Source organism: Ovis aries, chromosome 15 (genome assembly GCF_016772045.2).
Source record: "Ovis aries strain OAR_USU_Benz2616 breed Rambouillet chromosome 15, ARS-UI_Ramb_v3.0, whole genome shotgun sequence".
In the NCBI taxonomy this organism is placed as follows: Eukaryota; Metazoa; Chordata; class Mammalia; order Artiodactyla; family Bovidae; genus Ovis; species Ovis aries.
In genome coordinates, this window is record NC_056068.1 from 27186345 (window position 1) to 27204376 (window position 18032).

The following is an 18032-nucleotide window of genomic DNA, read 5'->3' on the forward strand; positions in this document are numbered from 1 at the left end:
TGCCAACAAAGGTCTGTCTAGTCAAGGCTATGGTTTTCCAGTGGTCATGTATGGATGTGAGAGTTGGACTGTGAAGATAGCTGAGTGCTGAAGAATTGATGCTTTTGAACTGTGGTGTTGGAGAAAATTCTTGTGAGTCCCTTGGACTGCAGGGAGATCCAACCAGTCCATTCTAAAGGAGATCAGTCCTGGGTGTTCAATGGAAGGACTGATGCTGAAGCTGAAACTCCAATACTTTGGCCACCTCATGCGAAGAGTTGACTCATTGGAAAAGACCCTGATGCTGGGAGGGATTGGGGGAAGGAGGAGAAGGGGACAACAGAAGATGAGATGGCTGGATGGCATCACCAACTCGATGGACATGAGTTTGAGTAAACTCTGGGAGTTGCTGACGGACAGGGAGGCCTGGCGTTCTGCAGTTCATGGGGTCACAAAGATTCGGGCTTGACTGAGTGACTGAACTGAACTGAACTGTACATCAAGGGTGTATATTGTCACCCTGCTTATTTCACTTCTATGCAGAGTACATCATGGGAAATGTTTAGCTGGATGAAGCAGAAGCTGGAATCAAAATTGCCAGGAGAAATATCAATAACATCAGATACGCAGATGACACCACTGTTGTGGCAGATAGCAAAGAACTAATGAGCCTCTTGATGAAAGTCAAAGAGGAGAGTGAAAAAGTTGGCTTAAGACTCAACATTCAGAAAACGAAGATCATGGCATCTGGTCCCATTACTTCATGGCAAATAGATGAGGAAACAATGGAAACAATGAGAGACTATTTTCTTGGACTCCAAAATCACTACAGATGGTGACTGCAGCCATGAAAGAAAGCAAAAGATGTTTGCTCCTTGGAAGAAAAGCTATGACCCACCTAGATAACATATTAAAAAGCTGAGACATTACTTTGCTGACAAAGGTCCATTTAGTCAAAGCTATGGTTTTTCCAGTAGCCTTGTATGGATGTGAGAGTTGGGCCATAAAGATAGCTGAGCACCAAAGAATTCATGCTTTCGAACTATGGTGTTGGAGAAGACTCTTGAGAGTCCCTTGGACTGCAGGGAGATCCAACCAGTCCATCCTAAAGGAGATCAGTCCTGAATATTCCCTGAAAGGACTGATGCTGAAGCTGAAGCTCCAGTACTTTGGCCACCTGATGCGAAGAACTGACTCATTGAAAAAGACCCTGATGCTGGGAAAGATTGAAGGCAGGAGGAGAAGGGGATGACAGAGGATGAGATGGTTGGATGGCATCACCAACTCAATGGAAATGAGTCTGAGCAAGCTCTGGGAGTTGGTGATGGACAGGGAAGCCTGGCATGCTGTAGTCAATGGGGTGACAAAGAGTCGGACACGATGGAGCGACTGAACTGACGGAAGCTATAAAGTATGCACTTGATTGTCTGAATCATCATCATCACCACCGTTTCCAAGGTCCTTTCTGTGGTGCAGAGGAGACACCTGGAACCACATTTCCCGGAATTCCCTTCTCTCTGTGGGCCTAGATAAGAGTTACCGGTGTAAGATGCAAGGGTAGAGACCATTATTCTTCATTGGTTGTTGCAGGCAGATACACAGCCAGACTTGGAGTTTAAAGCAGCTTCCAGACGACTTTTTCTTCTTTTTGTAAGTTTTTATTTGTTTCTGTGTTTATGTATAGCTGTGCTGAGCCTTTGTTGCAGCTCAGGGGCGCCTTGTTGCTGTGCACAGGCTTTCTCTAGTAGCAGCGAGTGGGGGCTGCTCTCTAGTTCTGGTGCTCGGGTTTCCCGTGGCAGTGGCCTCTCTTGTTGCAGATTGTGGGTTCCAAGGTGCCCAAGCTCAGTATTTGTGAGGCACAGTCTTGAGGCATGTGGGATCTTAGTTCCCAGAACAGGGATCGATCCCGTGTTTCCTGCATTGGCAGACAGATTCTTAACCACTGGACCACCAGGAGAGCCCCCTGGGTGATTTTCTTAAGAATCACTCTCATTGGCTTTGCAAACTAAGATAGTTAGGTGAGCTTCCTGTTTGTAGGGGCTTCCCTGATAGCTCAGTTGGTAAAGAATCCACCTGCAATGCAGAAGACCCCATTTTGATTCCCGGGTCAGGAATATCCGCTGGAGAAGGGATAGGCTACCCACTCTAGTATACTTGGGCTTCCCTTGTGGTTCAGCTGGTAATGAATCCACCTGCAATGCAGGATACCTGGGTTTGATCTCTGGGTTGGGAAGATCCCTTGGATAAGGGAAAAGCTACCCGCTCCAGTATTCTGGCCTAAAGAATTCAGTCCATGGGATCATGAAGAGTTGGACACAACTGAGCAACTTTTATTTTCCCATTTGTAGCCACTTCCAGGTGAGTTTTTGAGAATCACTCCTTCTAGAACTAATAGAGATGATCACTCCTTCAGCCCTTTCAACAGTTTAATCAACCTTTAATTTTCTACAATATAGTCTTTCACACTTGAAAACCTGAGTGGCTTCTGTTTTTCTGGCCAAACCTAGATTAATACAGTAGGTAGATGCAAGACACACACCCATGCCTCCCTGTTTGATGATATTTTATAGTTTTCGTTTTAATATGTTTGGGTCGGTTGGAGGTATTTGTATATGTGTACATGTTAGGTGTATACATATGTGTGTGAAACCATTTTATTTTCTTTTATTTTCTCTGTGTATTTGCAAAACACATAGGGCCAGCATAGAAAAAAATAATAATAATAAAACCTCTTGTGAAAAAAATTTCACTTACAAAAGAAAGGCCTGCAAGGAATTAGTGCCTTAGCCCCTCAGTGCTATAGCAACTCCGATTGGTCCAGGGAAGTAAACAGACATATAGAGGGAGAAGGCCTCGAAGTGGGCCTCGAGGGGGAACTCGAGGGCAGGAAGTGGGTCTGGGTGGAGGGAACGGCCCCCACTGGTAGCCATAGGGTGGAGGTCAGGGAGGGCCAGTGTATCCATCCATGACGGGGCATCAATAGAGGAGGTCCATGCATACCATGAGGAGGCACAGGACCTGGGAGACCCATGGTAGAGCCAAACAGAGGCCCTTGGCAGGGGTGGGCATGCTCACGGGAAAATGTCCAGGGTGAGGCATCCCAGGTGGTGGTTGGGGTGATGGCTGCCCCCCAGAGACAGGGGGCCCAGCATGGGGCTGTCCCAAGCCATGAGGGCTATGGTGGGCCAGCTGCATCTGAGACATCTCTAGATGGAGCTCCCCACCCATGGGTGAGGATGTGAGTGTCCGTGTCCAGGATGTCCAGCCCCTGGGGTTCCCGGTGATGGGGGGCCATGTCCTCCAGCCCCAGGAGGCATAGGTGGTGGGGGCATGGCTGGGGGTATCATAAGTGGATAGGGCCCCAGGAGGCAGTACTGGGGGTGGGATGGAGCCAGAAGGAGGCGTTCATGGAGGAGGAAGCCCAGACCCCAAAGATGATACCACAGGATTGGGCGCAGAGGGTGGAGGGGGTGCATCGGCAAACAGCCGATGAGGGTGGTCAGCCTGGGAGAGTGGTTCTGTGCTGCCCCAAGTCGTTCAGCTGCTGAGCCATGGCACTCGCCCCTGGAGTCCTTCTGTGTCCTCCCACAGTGATGGGGAGGTTATAGAGCTACTGCCCATTCATGGCTCAATCGCTGCATCCAAAGCACCAGATGAAACTGATAATAAAGGCATAACCTTTGGAGTTGCCTATGTCAGGGTCCCACAATCCCACAAAATCTTGGGAGTTTGCAAGATGAACCCATAGGCACTTAAAGTATCGTAAAGCAACTGGGTCCAGGTTCCCAATGAAAATGTTGGCCCCCACATCCAGGTTTTTGCTGTGAGCCCACCTGTATTGGCTTTCCATAGAGTTTGATCATGTTCATGATGTTTATGGCTGAGTCAGCATCTTCCTCACATAAGAATTCCACAAAACCACAGCCTTGGTGCTGACCAGTGACTCTACCCTTTGGCATGTGGATGTTGACTACCGGCCTTGCCTGGAGAGTTCGTTGCCACAGCAGCCGTTTACTAACCTTCTCATCAAGGGCCCCCATGCGGCATCCTGGTTCCCCTTGGACAGAGGTTGGCCTAGTGGCCACGGTGGAAAAGCTCCCGCTGTCTCCCATGTCAATATTTTTAAGTTTTTTAAAATATATAAACCACTTTTAAAGTCTTCATTGAATTTGATACAATATTGCTTCTGTTTTATGTTTTGATTTTTTTGCCTGCAAGGCATGTGGGATTTTAGCTCCCTGACCAGGGATTGAACCAACATCCCCTGCATTGAAACGTAAAATCTTAACCACTGGACCACCAGGGAAGTCCCTATGAACCATTTTAAATAATTGTATACGGAGTGACACTTCACCCTAAATACTTCAACATACATCTCCTAAGAATAAGGACACTAGACATAAACAGAATACCACTATCACACTACGAAGGGTAACATAATTCTTCAATATCATCTCATGTACACCATATATTCAAGGTTTCCCAGTTCTCTCAAAATGACTTTTCTAGCTGTTTTCTCTCTGTCTTTTTTTAAAATTCAGGATCTAACACACTTCCTCAGGTTTTTATGTCCCTTAAGAATATTATTCACCAGCCCAGACACTGACCTCTTTTGAAGAGTCCAGAGAAGATGATATGAATTTAACTAATTTCCTCATCATTAGATTCAGGTTAAAAGTTTTTGTTCAGCTCTTTGGATTCAAAACCCAATACCCTAAAAGCTCTTCCTTATAGAAGAAAACAGCTAATACATGTGAATAGAATGCTGTATTCTAAATTGCTATTTTGCAACCCTCAGGGAATATTTGATTCAAGCAAGGTTCATCAATAAATGCTAAAACCATTAGATGAAACATTATTGAGGAAAGGGTTGCATACATGCCTTCCCCAAAGATTTCGTATCAATCACTAAACTTTACTTTTGTAGTGGAAAAATCTGGTGGGTTATCTTAAACAAGTGATCAAATTTAACATCATCAAATAGTGGGACAACCAGATATTTTGATAATACAACAAGGAGAGTCAGATAACTCTATGAAGTGTCTTGAACCAGATTATTTCCACAAAACTTGTTTAAGCTTCCTTGTCTTCACTGTTTTCCTGTTGCATAGTGCGTGCGCTTAGTCACTTAGATGTGTCTGACCCTTTGTGACCCCATGAACTGCACCCTGCCAGGCTCCTCGGTCCATGGAATTCTCCAGGCAAGATACCGGAGTGGGTTGCCATTCCCTTCTCCAAGGCATCCTCCCAACCCAGGGACTGAACCCAGGCCTCCCATATTGCAGGCAGATTCTTTACTGTCTGAGCCACCAGGGCTAGCTGGGTTTCACAGACAGCTACACTTTTGGAAGAGAGTTAGCCATCTGGTTTTTTTTTTTTTTTTTTTTCTCCAGTTCAATAATTGACAACATAACCTGGATGTAGAGAAAAAAAAAATTTAATGTATATTTATAAAGATGAAAAGGTACCTTATTCTTGGACTTCCTTGGTGGTACAGTGGATAAAAATCCACTTTGCAATGCAGAGGATACGGGTTTGATCCCTGGTCTGAAGAGATCCCACATGCCGTGGGGCAACTAAGTCCGTATGCCACAAGTACTGAGCCTGTGCCCTGGAGCCCATGAATCACAACAACTGAAGCCTGCATACCCCAGAGCCCATGCTTCATAGCAAGAGAAGCCACTACATTGAGAAGCCCAGACACCACCACGAGAGAGTGGTCCCTACTCTCTGCACCTGGAGCAAGCCTGAGCACAGCAGCCAAGACCCAGAGCAGCCAAAAATAAATAAAATGAAAATAAATAAATATTAAGAGGCATAAAGAACAGAGTTTGAAGGCCCAATATATTCCTACTAGGATTTCTGCAGAGATTACAGAGACACTTCAGAACGGGCAATATTCAAAAGATGATGACTGAGAAATTTTGAAAACGAAGAAAGTTGTGAGCTGAATCATCACATATAAGGAACATCTCGAGTCTTGAGTAAGATTAAAATTAAATTAAAACAAATGCAAATCAAGACACATTATAGTGAATCTGCAGAATATCAAAGACAAAATATCTTAAAACCAGCCAAAGAGAAAAGACTAATTATCTACAAATGAAAATTATTAGACTCTCAGCAATATATTTTCAAGGACTGAGGTAAATGAATGGCCAACTAAGAATCATACTCAAGTAAACTGTTATTCAAGGGTAACAGGTTAATTTCCGAGAAGGACTTTTATCACTTACAGATCTTCATTCAAAGAACTACTCAGGGACTTCCCTGGTGGCTCAGTGTAAAGAATCTGCCTGCCATTTCAGGAGACATGGGTTTGATCCCTGATCTGGCAAGATCCCACATGCCGCAGAGCAACTAAGCCATACACCACAACTACTGAGCCTGTGCTCTACTGAGCCCAAGAGCTACAACTTCTGAGCCCACGCACTGCAACTCCCAAAGCCCACTTGCCCTGAAGTCTGTGCTGCACAGAAAGAGAAGCCACCACAATGAGAAACCAGTGCACCGCAACTAGAGAAAAGCTCCTGCAGCAATGAAGACCCAGAATAGCCATAAACAAATAAAGATGTTTTTAAAAAGAACTACTCAGGATCTGAAATGGAAACAGACCCAGAGAGAAGTGGGAAACAGGTAACATGGAAGCAATAAACAATGAAATTAATAACTGTTTAGGTAAATTTAAAAGCATTAGTGATTTTACATGTATTTATATAAATATATATATTTAAATATACATATATTTAACCAACTTAAGATGAGCTTTTATAACTAAAAATTGGCAAAATATTAGAAATTTCATATAGTTCAACCTAACATAAAACATTTTTTTTTTTACTTTACAATATTGTATTGTGTATGGCAAAACATAAAACATTTTTATGGGACTTCCCTGGTGGTTCAGTGGCTAACACTCTGTGTTCTCAATGCAGGAGGCCCAGGTTCGATTCCTGGTCAGGGAACTAGATCCCACATGCTGCAACTAAGACCTGGTGTAGTCAAATAAGTAAGTAAATATATTAAAAAAATTTAAAAACATTTTTATGGGTAGTTTTGTCTCCCTTATTCACTGTTGTATTTCCAGTGCTCAGAATACCTCTTGCCACATGGCAGGGAGCCACAATAAATGTTATCGATGAAGGGACTGCTTAACAGGAGCTGTTGGAAACAACAAAGAAATTATTAGACCAAAGTAGTGTGGAAAGCGAGAAAGGAGAGGTCAAAGTGAAAGCTTTCTGCAGTCTTTGCATTATTCAGAAAAAAGATAAGAATATTGATTATCTTTAGACTTTGTTAAGTCAAACAGAAAGATTAAAATTTCAAGGACAACCCATTAAAGAATACAAAGAAGAGATAACTTTCAAACTAGCATATGGGAAAAAGAGGCTAAAGAACATCAGATTGACTTCCAGTAAAGGCTGATGGATTGATTATATGCATTAGTCTCTGCTCTTTTCTCAAATCCCAATAAAATGTCACAGAAGTGTACTTTAAAAAAAAATGCATAAACCCACAAAGAGAATTAGAGACAAAAGGAATTTTGGGAGCTGGAAGACCTGTAGATAGATGATAATAACTGAACACACCTGAGAAGATGGGTTTTGAAGCAGCAGTGGAGAAAGTCCAGGAAACCCCCAGATCTGTATCACTAAACTCCTGAAAGCCCAGTCATTAGCAGCCACAGATTCTTTTCAGCTGGGTTACTGTCCTTCCCCCAAAGCAGCAGGAAGCCAGAGGTTTATTCTCTGGAAAGAGTGAAAGAGCAGTTCTCTGGCCTGGGGAAAACGGGATATTCTTGTGGCCAGGATTTCTATACCTAAAAACAGGATTTAAGTAAAACTTTATATATTGAGTTATAAGACTCCTCTCTCCACACACTATCCTTCCTTTTGGCCAAAATGTTGGCCTGTTTGGCTAAAGCTAAACAGAAAGGAGACTGGAACATTCTCCCTGTGTAATCAGACTAAGCCAGGAAAATATTAATAGGCCTAAAGACACACTTTGGAGGGGTTTTGTGGTCAAGATGAAACACTATAAAGTGACCCATGGACTCAAGGCTGCATATCAGCTTCATTTTTTTCTTTTAATTTACCTTGAAATTTTTCTAACATACAGAAAAATTAAAAGAACAGTACAATGATCACCCTAATACTCTCTATCTAGGCCCAGTAATTGTTAACATTTTGCCATATTGACTTCCTGTCTATATATACATATTTTATATGTATGCTTCACCCTTTGGAAGTTGCAGGTAGCATGTGCTTTTCCCCTAAACAACTTCAACTTGCATATTCTAAAAATTAAGGGCACTCTTCTACAAAACCATGATACTCTTATCTTTCTTACCTAAGAAAATTAATAATAATTCCATAATATCATTGGATATACAGTTTATGCTCAAATTTTCCCATTTTTCATTTAATAAGCTTTTTATTATTGCTTTATTATCTTCTCAATCAAGATCCAATCAAGGTGGGGGGAGGGATAAATTAGGGTTTGGGAATTAACATACACATACCTACTATATATAAAATAGATACCAACAAGGACCTACTGTCAACAGGGAATTCTACTTGATATTCTGTAATAATGTACATGGGGGGAAAATCTGAAAAAGCACGGATAAATGTATATATAACTGAATTAGTTTGCTGTATATCTGAAACACAATATTGTACATCAACATCAACACAATATTGTAAATCAACTATTCAGTTCAGTTCAGTTCAGTTCAGTTCAGTCGCTCAGTCGTGTCCAACTCTTTGCGACCTCATGAATCGCAGCACGCCAGGCCTCCCTGTCCATCACCAGCTCCCGAAGTTCACTCAGACTCACGTCCATCAAGTTGGTGATGCCATCCAGCCATCTTATCCTCTGTCGTCCCCTTCTCCTCCTGCCCCCAATCCCTCCCAGCATCAGGGTCTTTTCCAATGAGTCAGCTCTTCGCATGAGGTGGCCAAAGTATTGGAGTTTCAGCTTTAGCATCAGTCCTTCCAAAGTACACCCAGGACTGATCTCCCATGTCCAAGGAGCGGTGGCTGCGCGGGTGCAGGAGGGCCGAGAGGAGCTACTCCACATTCAAGGTCAGGAGGGGCAGCTGTGAGGAGCTACCCCTTCTCCAAGGTAAGGAGCAGCGGCTGTGCTTTGCTGGAGCAGCCGTGAAGAAATACCCTACGTCCAAGATAAGAGAAACCCAAGTAAGATGGTAGGTGTTGCGAGAGGCATCAGAGGGCAGACACACTGAAACCACAATCACAGAAAACTAGCCAATCTGATCACATCGACCACAGCCTTGTCTAACTCAAAGAAACTAAGCCATGCCATTGGGGCCACCCAAGACGGGTGGGTCATGGTGGAGAGGTCTGACAGAATGTGGTCCACTGGAGAAGGGAATGGCAAACCACTTCGGTATTCTTGCCTTGAGAACCCCATGAACAGTATAAAAAGGAGAAATGATAGGATACTGAAAGAGGAACTCCCCAAGTCAGTAGGTGCCCAATATGCTACTGGAGATCAGTGGAGAAATAACTCCAGAAAGAATGAAAGGATGGAGCCAAAGCAAAAACAATACCCAATTGTGGATGCGACTGGTGATAGAAGCAAGGTCTGATGCTGTAAAGAGCAATATTGCATAGGAACCTGGAATGTTAGGTCCATGAACCAAGGCAAATCAACTATACTCTAATGTAAAATAAAAATTAAAAAAGAAGATTCAGTCAAGCTTCATGCATAGCCCGTGTTTGTCACTACTCTTTAGTCTTCGCTAAATTATTCCCACATTTCAAAAAATGACATTGACTATTGGAAAAGACCAAGCCAGCTGTCTTGCAGAGTGTCCCACATTCTTAAACCATCTGATGGTTTCTTTGTAGTGTCATTAACCTTGTTTCCCTGTCTTCTGTATTTCCCATCAATCGGAATCCAACAAAAGACTCGGTTATGTTCAGGCTATGTTTAAAGTATTTCTGGCAAGAATGTGCTAAAGAGAAGGCAGGAACTTCACATTATATCACATCAGGAGAAACGCAGTGTCCAGGTGTCCCCGTGTTAGTGACCCTGAGTTTCATCACTTGTCCAGATGGTGACTAGGAGGTCTCTTAGTTGTGAAGACATGCTATTTTCCTTTGTAATTAGCATATGATCCCTTGGCATTCTTGTTCCTTGGCAACCTGATGAATTAGCATACATTCAAGATCTTTCTTTGAAATGATTATTTCATTGGAGGAGCTGCAAAATGGTGATTTTCTATCATTTATTCTACATGTGTTAGCTGACATTCTATAAAGAAAAGCTCTCCCTTATCAATAGGGGTGAACTACAGTTCTTCCTGAACATCAGGGTAAATGCTTAACTATTTCCTTCGATCAATTTATAGAAGAAAGTGAAAGTCACTCAGTCGTGTCCGACTCTTTTCGTGCCCATGGACTATACAGTCCATGGACTTCTCCAGGCCAGAATACTGGAGTGGGTAGCTTTTCCCTTGTCCAGGGGATCTTCCCAACCCAGGAATTGAACCCAGGCCTCCCACAGTGCAGGCGGATTCTTTACCAGCTGAGCCACAAGGGAAGCCCAAAGGAAATGTTTAAATATTCTCCTCAATGGTGGTAAATTAAATTTTATCTTTATCTTTGGTTGTCACTTTGGACTCAGGGAATTATTTTCTTTTTCAATTTTTGTTACAATTCCCAGTCATTACAATACTGTATAGCCACATTTGATGCTTAATCTCTTCTTAGAAATTTGGCTAGTGTGAGCCCTTTCAAGCTACTCCTGTGTTCTTTTAACACATCCCGTTTATAAGTCAGAGTTCTTTAGAGAGACAGGACCAATATCTAAAGAGATTTATTATCAAGGATACTGAGAAATCCCACAATCTGCTATCTGTAAGCTGGAGATCCAGGAAAGCTGGTCTAAGCTCAAAGGCCCAAGAACCAAGGGAGCCAAAGGTATAAGCCCTGGGATGAACTCAAAATCCCAAGAAAAGGAGGTAGGGTGGGGGTGCTGATTGTGTTAATCCCCAGTCAGAGTCCAAAGGCCAGGAGCTCCAGCGGACAAGAGCTGGAGAAGGTGAAAGTTCCAGCTCAAGCAGAGAGATGGAATTTGCCCTTCCTCTGCTGTTTTGTTTTATTCATACCCTTCAGTGATTGGATGTGGAGTCTTCTCTGGTGGTCCAGTGGCTAAGACTCTGTGCTCCTAGTGGGGGAGACCTGGTTTGATTCCCTGTCAGGGAATTAGATCCCACATGCTACAACTAAGATCAAAGATCCTGAGTGCTACAACTAAGACTCAGTGCAGTCAAATAAATGCATAAGTTGTTTTTTTTTTAAAAAAAAAAAAAAAAAGACTGGATGATGCCTACCCACATTGGGGAGGGAAATCTTTATTTACTCCACCAGGTCAAATGCTAGTCTCTTTCAGAGACAGTCCTACAGACACACCCAGAAATAACGTTTACCAGCTACCTGAGCATTCTTTAGCCAGTCAGGTTGACACTTCGAATGCTTCCTTGATTTCTGATGCAACTAGATTTCCCAAGCTCACCTATCCTTAGTTTGCCCCAGATCTGGATCAGCCATTTCTGCAAGGGGATTTGGTTTGTTTTAGTGAAAAATGGTATTTATGAACCAGGTTCCAGTGCTTAGCATAGTGTGCTCATTGCCATTGGGTTGCCTTTGCTTGTAGGCTCTTGCAGTTAATGAAAGGTATGAATATATGAAAAAATTGACGACTTCATATAGATATTTCTAATTCAAATTTTTAACTGCAGGATCTTTCTTTTAAAAGATTGTTTTATAGTCAAATTAATCTTTTCATTCACTGCTTTTGGATTTATTTATTTATTTGTATTTTATTTTATTTTTTTTTTTTTTTTTTTTTTTAGACATGACATAGACTGGCGATTCAATTCACATGATAGTATACATGTTAGAATGTCATTCTCCCAAATCATCCCACCCTCTCCCTCTCCTCTGAGTCCAAAAGTCCGTTATACATACAGGGTCGTCATTGCCTTCTTCCTAAATTCCATATATATGTGTTAGTATACTGTATTGGTGTTTTCTTTCTGGCTCCAGTTTCATCCATCTCATCAGAACTGATTCAAATGAATTCTTTTTAACCGCTGAGTAATACTCCATTGTGTATATGTACCACAGCTTTCTTATCCATTCATCTGCTGATGGACATCTAGGTTGTTTCCATGTCCTGGCTATTATAAACAGTGCTGCGATGAACATTGGGGTACATGTGTCTCTTTCAGTTCTATTTGCAATTTTTAAGGAATCTCACACTGTTCTCCATAGTGGCTGTACTAGTTTGCATTCCCACCAACAGCGTAGGAGGGTTCCCTTTTCTCCACACCCTCTCCAGCATTTATTGCTTGCAGATTTTTGGATCGCAGCCATTCTGACTGGTGTGAAGTGGTACCTCATTGTGGTTTTGATTTGCATTTCTCTAATCATGAGTGATGTTGAGCATCTTTTCATGTGTTTGTTAGCCATCCGTATGTCTTCTTTGGAGAAATGTCTATTTAGTTCTTTGGCCCATTTTTTGATAGGGTCGTTTATTTTTCTGGAGTTGAGCTGCAGAAGTTGCTTGTATATTTTTGAGATGAGTGCTTTTGGATTTAAAGTCATAATGAGTGTGTCACTACTCTCAAGTTATAAAGTGAATCACCTATATTTTCTCTTTAGTACTTGTATGCGCTTGTATGTATCTCGCATGCATTTGAAGTTTATTCATCTCATTTATCTTTCATGCTTTGGAGTGTATGGTATGAGGAATGAATCCAACTTTGTCTTTTCCCAAATAGCTATTCAGTTGTTTCAATGCTGTCTCCCCATTAATCAAGATCTACTGTTTCTCACACACTAAATTTCCATTTATTCTTGGACCTACTTCTGGACTCATCATTCTGTTCTATTTGTTTGCCTCTTCATATGCCAATACCAGACTGTTTTACTTTAGAGCTTTGTGGTATGTCCTATGAGCGCTGTAAGAGTTTCCCACTTACAAGCAGACCATCAAGAATCATAGTACATCTAAAGAGAGTCTCTCATATGAAAAATATGGGCTAAAATAAAAAGTAGAAAACAGCAATGTACAGAAAAATAGTCTTTACAGGGAGAAGAAAATAAAAAAGGAAAAATGCAGACGGATGTAAGAAAAGATATTTTAACCATAAAACCAGAATAGAGTTTTTCTTTAAATATTAACATGGATGGTCAGGGGGAAAAAATAGCTCTTGGAAATTTAAAAAATTATAGAAATAAAATAAATCAAAATAAACAAGTCAAAACACAATAGGAGGATTACAACATAAAGTTGGTAAAGATGAAAATTTAGAATGTAAGAGAACCAATCCTGGAGCTGTAACTTTCAGACAATAAGAGTTCCAGTAAGAGACAGAATAAGGGAAACTATCAAGGAAGTTAGTCAGGAAATTTTCTCTGAACCGAAGGAAATGAGTTGCTAGATTGAAAGGGCCCATTGAGTACTCTCATGCCTAGTGCAGTAATTGCAAACAGACCCACACCAGAGCATGACCACAGAGAGAAAAAGAAGATGTTATGGGACACAAGTCCCTGTGCCTGACACACAGGGAGGCCAAATGAATGGAAATGTTGGAGTCTGGAGCAGAGGGAGATTTATCACAAGAGCCAAGCTAAGAGAATGTGTGACTCATGCTCAGAAACCTCAAAATCCCCAGTGCTTTTGGGGACAAGCTTTTAAAAACAAAATAAGGGTTAGGGGTTGCGGGGTGTGTGGTTTTCTTCTGATTGGTTGGTGGTAGGGTAACAAGGGCGGTGTTCCAGGAATCTCGTGCTCAGCCTGAAGTTACCATCCTCCACCTGGGAGCTGACTGTGACTCAGATCATGAACTCCTTATTGCAAAATTCAGAATTAAATTGAAGAAAGTAGGGAAAACCACTAGACCATTCAGGTATGACCTAAATCAAATCCTTTACGACTATACAGTGGAAGTGACAAACAGATTCAAGGAATTAGATCTGATAGACAGAGCCTGAAGAACTATCGATGGAGGTTCATGACATTGTACAGGAGGCAGTGATCAAGATCATCCCCAAGAAAAAGAAATTCAAAAAGGCAGAAAGGTTGTCTGTGGAGGCCTTACAAATAGCTGAGAAGAGAAGCTAAAGGCAAAGGAGAAAAGCAAAGATATACCCATTTGAATGCAGATTTCCAGAGAATAGGAAGGAGAGATGAGAAAGCCTTCCTCCATGATCAGTGCAAAGAAATAGAGGAAAACAATAGAATGGGAAAGACTAGAGATCTCTTCAAGAAAATTAGAGATACCAAGGGAACATTACATGCAAAGATGGACACAGTGAACACTTCATGCAAATATGGACACAGTAAAAGACAGAAATGGTATGGACCTAAAAGAAGCAGAAGATAAAGAAGGGGTGGCAAGAATACACAGAAGAACTGTACAAAAAAGATCTTCATGACCCAGATAATCATGATGGTATGATCACTCACCCAGAGCCAGACATCCTGGAAAGGGAAGTCAAGTGGGCCTTAGGAGGCATCACTACGAACAAAGCTAGTGGAGGTGATGGAATTCCAGTTGAGCTCTTTCAAATCCTAAAAGATGATGCTGTGGAAGTGCTGCACTCAATTTGCCAGCAAATCTGGAAAACTCAGCAGTGGCCACAGGACTGGAAAAGGTCAATTTTCATTCCAATCCCAAAGAAAGGCCGTGCCAAAGGATGTTCAAACTACGACACAATTACACTCATCTCACACACTAGTAAAGTAACGCTCAAAATTCTCCAAGCTAGGCTTCAACAGTATGTGAACTTCCAGATGTTCAAGCTGGATTTAGAAAAGGCAGAAGAATCAGAGGTCAAATTGCCAATATCTGTTGGATTTTCAAAAAAGCAACAGAGTTACAGAAAAACATCTATTTCTGCTTTATTGACTATGCCAAAGCCTTTGACTCTGTGGATCACAACAAACTGTGGAAAATTCTTCAAGAGATAGGAATACCAGACCACCTGACCTGCCCCTTGAGAAACCTATATGCAGGTCAGGAAGCAACAGTTAAAACTGGACATGGAACAACAGACTGGTTCCAAATAGGGAAAGGAATACATCAAGGCTGTATATTGTCACCCTGCTTATTTCACTTCTGTGCAGAGTACATCATGAGAAACGCTGGGCTGGATGAAGCACAAGCTGGAATCAAGATTGCCAGGAGAAATATCAATAACCTCAGATATGCAGATGACACCACCCTTATGGCAGAAAATGAAGAAGAAGTAATGAGCCTCTTGATGAAAGTGAAAGAAGAGAGTGAAAAAGTTGGATTAAAACTGAACATTCAGAAAACGAAGATCATGGCATCTGGTCCCATCACTTCATGGCAAATAGATAGAGAAACAATGGAAACAGTGAGAGACTTTATTTTCTTGGGCTCCAAAATCACTACAGATGGTGACTACAGCCATGAAATTAAAAGACGCTTGCTCCTTGGAAGAAAAGCTATGACCAGCATATTCAGTTCAGTTCAGTTTAGTCGCTCAGTCATGTTTGACTCTTTGCAACCCCATGAATTGCAGCACGCCAGGCCTCCCTGTCCATCACCAACTCCCGGAGTTCACTCAGATTCACGTTCATTGAGGCAGTGACGCCATCCAGCCATCTCATCCTCTGTCGTCCCCTTCTCCTCCTGCCCCAAATCCCACCCAGCATCAGAGTCTTTTCCAATGAGTCAACTCTTCTCATGAGATGGCCAAAGTACTGGAGTTTCAGCTTTAGCATCATTCCCTCCAAAGAAATCCCAGGGCTGATCTCCTTCAGAATGGACTGGTTGGATCTCCTTGCAGTCCAAGGGACTCTCATACATGATCAGCATATTAAAGCATATTAAAAAGCTGAGACATTACTTTGCCAACAAAGATCCGCCTAGTCAAAGCTATGGTTTTTCCAGTAGTCATGTATGAATGTGAGAGTTGGACTATGAAGAAAGCTGAGCACCAAAGAATTGATGATTTTAAACTGTGGTGTTGGAGAAGACTCTCGGGAGTTCCTTGGACTGCAGAGAGATCCAACCAGTCCATCCTAAAGGAAATCAGTCCTGAATATTCATTGGAAGGGCTGATGCTGAAGCTGAAACTCCAATACTTTGGCCACCTGATGCGAAGAACTGACTCACTAGAAAAGACCCTGATGCTGGGAAAGATTGAAGGTAGGAGGAGAAGGGGATGACAGAGGATGAGATGGTTGGATGGCATCACCACCTTGATGGACATGAGTTTGAATTAGCTCCGGGAGTTGGTGATGGACAGGGAAACCTGGTGTGCTGCAGTCCATGGTGTTGCAAAGAGTCAGACACAACTGAGTAATTGAACTGAACTGAACTTGGAACTCAGGAAAGGTCTAGAAAGCTGAATCCTTTTTCCTACAAACAAGAAACAGGAGACAAAGAAAGGATTTGAAGCCAGGAGGGCCCCACAAGAGTCCTGCTTGGTTTCAGAAAAGCAGGGATAGAAAGTATGTGTGTGTACAAGATGTGTATAAGTGGAAAAGGACCCAATTTCCATTAACAGTTAATGAATAATCATAAACCTGGAGCTAAAATAAACCTAAAACTGGAAGGTCAAGAGTAATAACACAGGGTTTTCTAAGAGCCAAAATTTATTTTTGCAGAGTAGAAAATGGAGATAAGCTTGAGGGACTTCTGTCATTTCATACTAACCTGTGGACATGTCTGTACTCTGGTGATGTAAAAACAACATTTTAAAGTCCATAAAAAATTTTTTTAAAGAAATACAATACAACCAGGAGAAATACAAGCAGGAAGATAAAAGAAGCAAAGTAGTATGGTGGTAAATAAAAAATAATATGATAGAAATCAATCAATAATCACAATAAAAGGAAACAGATTAAACCAGCCCATGAAGTATCAAATCTAGAGCTAGACTGACTGGGTTAAAATGCTGGCATAGATTAGCTCTGGGACCTTGGGCAAGTTAACTTCTCTGTGCATCAGTTTCCTTATAAATAAAATGGAGACAACTATAGTATATAATATAATAAAATTGATAGGTTCTGTGGGAAATAAATGCTTTAATACATTAAAAAATAAAGGCACATATAGCAATCCTTGGCACGTAGTAAGTTCTGTGTAAGAATTTATCATGGTAATTATTATTATTTTCACATCAGATTTTACAAAAATTCCAGTCATTTGCTATTTAAATAGGCAAACTTACATCACAGAAGGGCTTCCCTTGTAGCTCAGTCAGTAAAGAATCTGCCTGCAGTGCAGGGACCCGAGTTCGATCCCTGGGTCAGGAAGATCCTCTGGAGAAGGAAATGGCAACCCATTGCAGTATTCTTGTCTGGAAAATCTCATGGACACAGGAGCCTGGTGAGCTGCAGTACATGGGGCTGCAAAGAGTCGGGCACAACTAAGCAACTAACAGTTACTTACTATATCAGAGAAAGTAACCTTTAGCAAAGGGTAAGAGGAGGGTGGTAGGCTTTAAAAAGACATAACAGACAAAAATTAATCAAAAGAAAGCAGGTATAACAATATAATATCAGAACACATAAGCTTTGGATCAACAAGGATTAGTTGAAAGAAAAAATCACCAGGAAAAGATGTAATCTAACAGGATAGCCTCAAAAGACAGAAACAAAAAACTGCCAGGTCTCATGGGGAGCTTGACAAATTTGATAGGTGATTTCAGTTCCATTTTCTCAAAATTGATAGACTCATAGTAAAAAGATGTGAACAGTAGTCAAAAAACTTGATGTTTAGGGACTACCCCAGCCATCTAGGGGTTAAGACTCTGCCTTCCAATGCAGAGGGCTCAGGTTCGATACTTGGTCAAGGAACCAAGGTCCCACATGCTGTAGGGTGTGGCCAAAAATTAAAAACAAAAACAACAATATATGAAGAACCCTGCACACCCCAGAAAACAGAGAATTTTTGTCATCACAAGTATATACCTCAAGAGAAATCCAAGCATTATTTGTAACAGCAATAAAGAAAAAATAAAAAACATGTACAAGATCTT

At 41.7% G+C, this 18032-nt stretch overlaps 1 pseudogene; it reads right to left on the bottom strand.

The window, feature by feature from the left end:
- Positions 1 to 2320: 2320 nt before the first annotated feature.
- Positions 2321 to 4075, bottom strand: LOC114118390 (splicing factor 3B subunit 4-like; annotated as a pseudogene).
- Positions 4076 to 18032: the final 13957 nt, after the last annotated feature.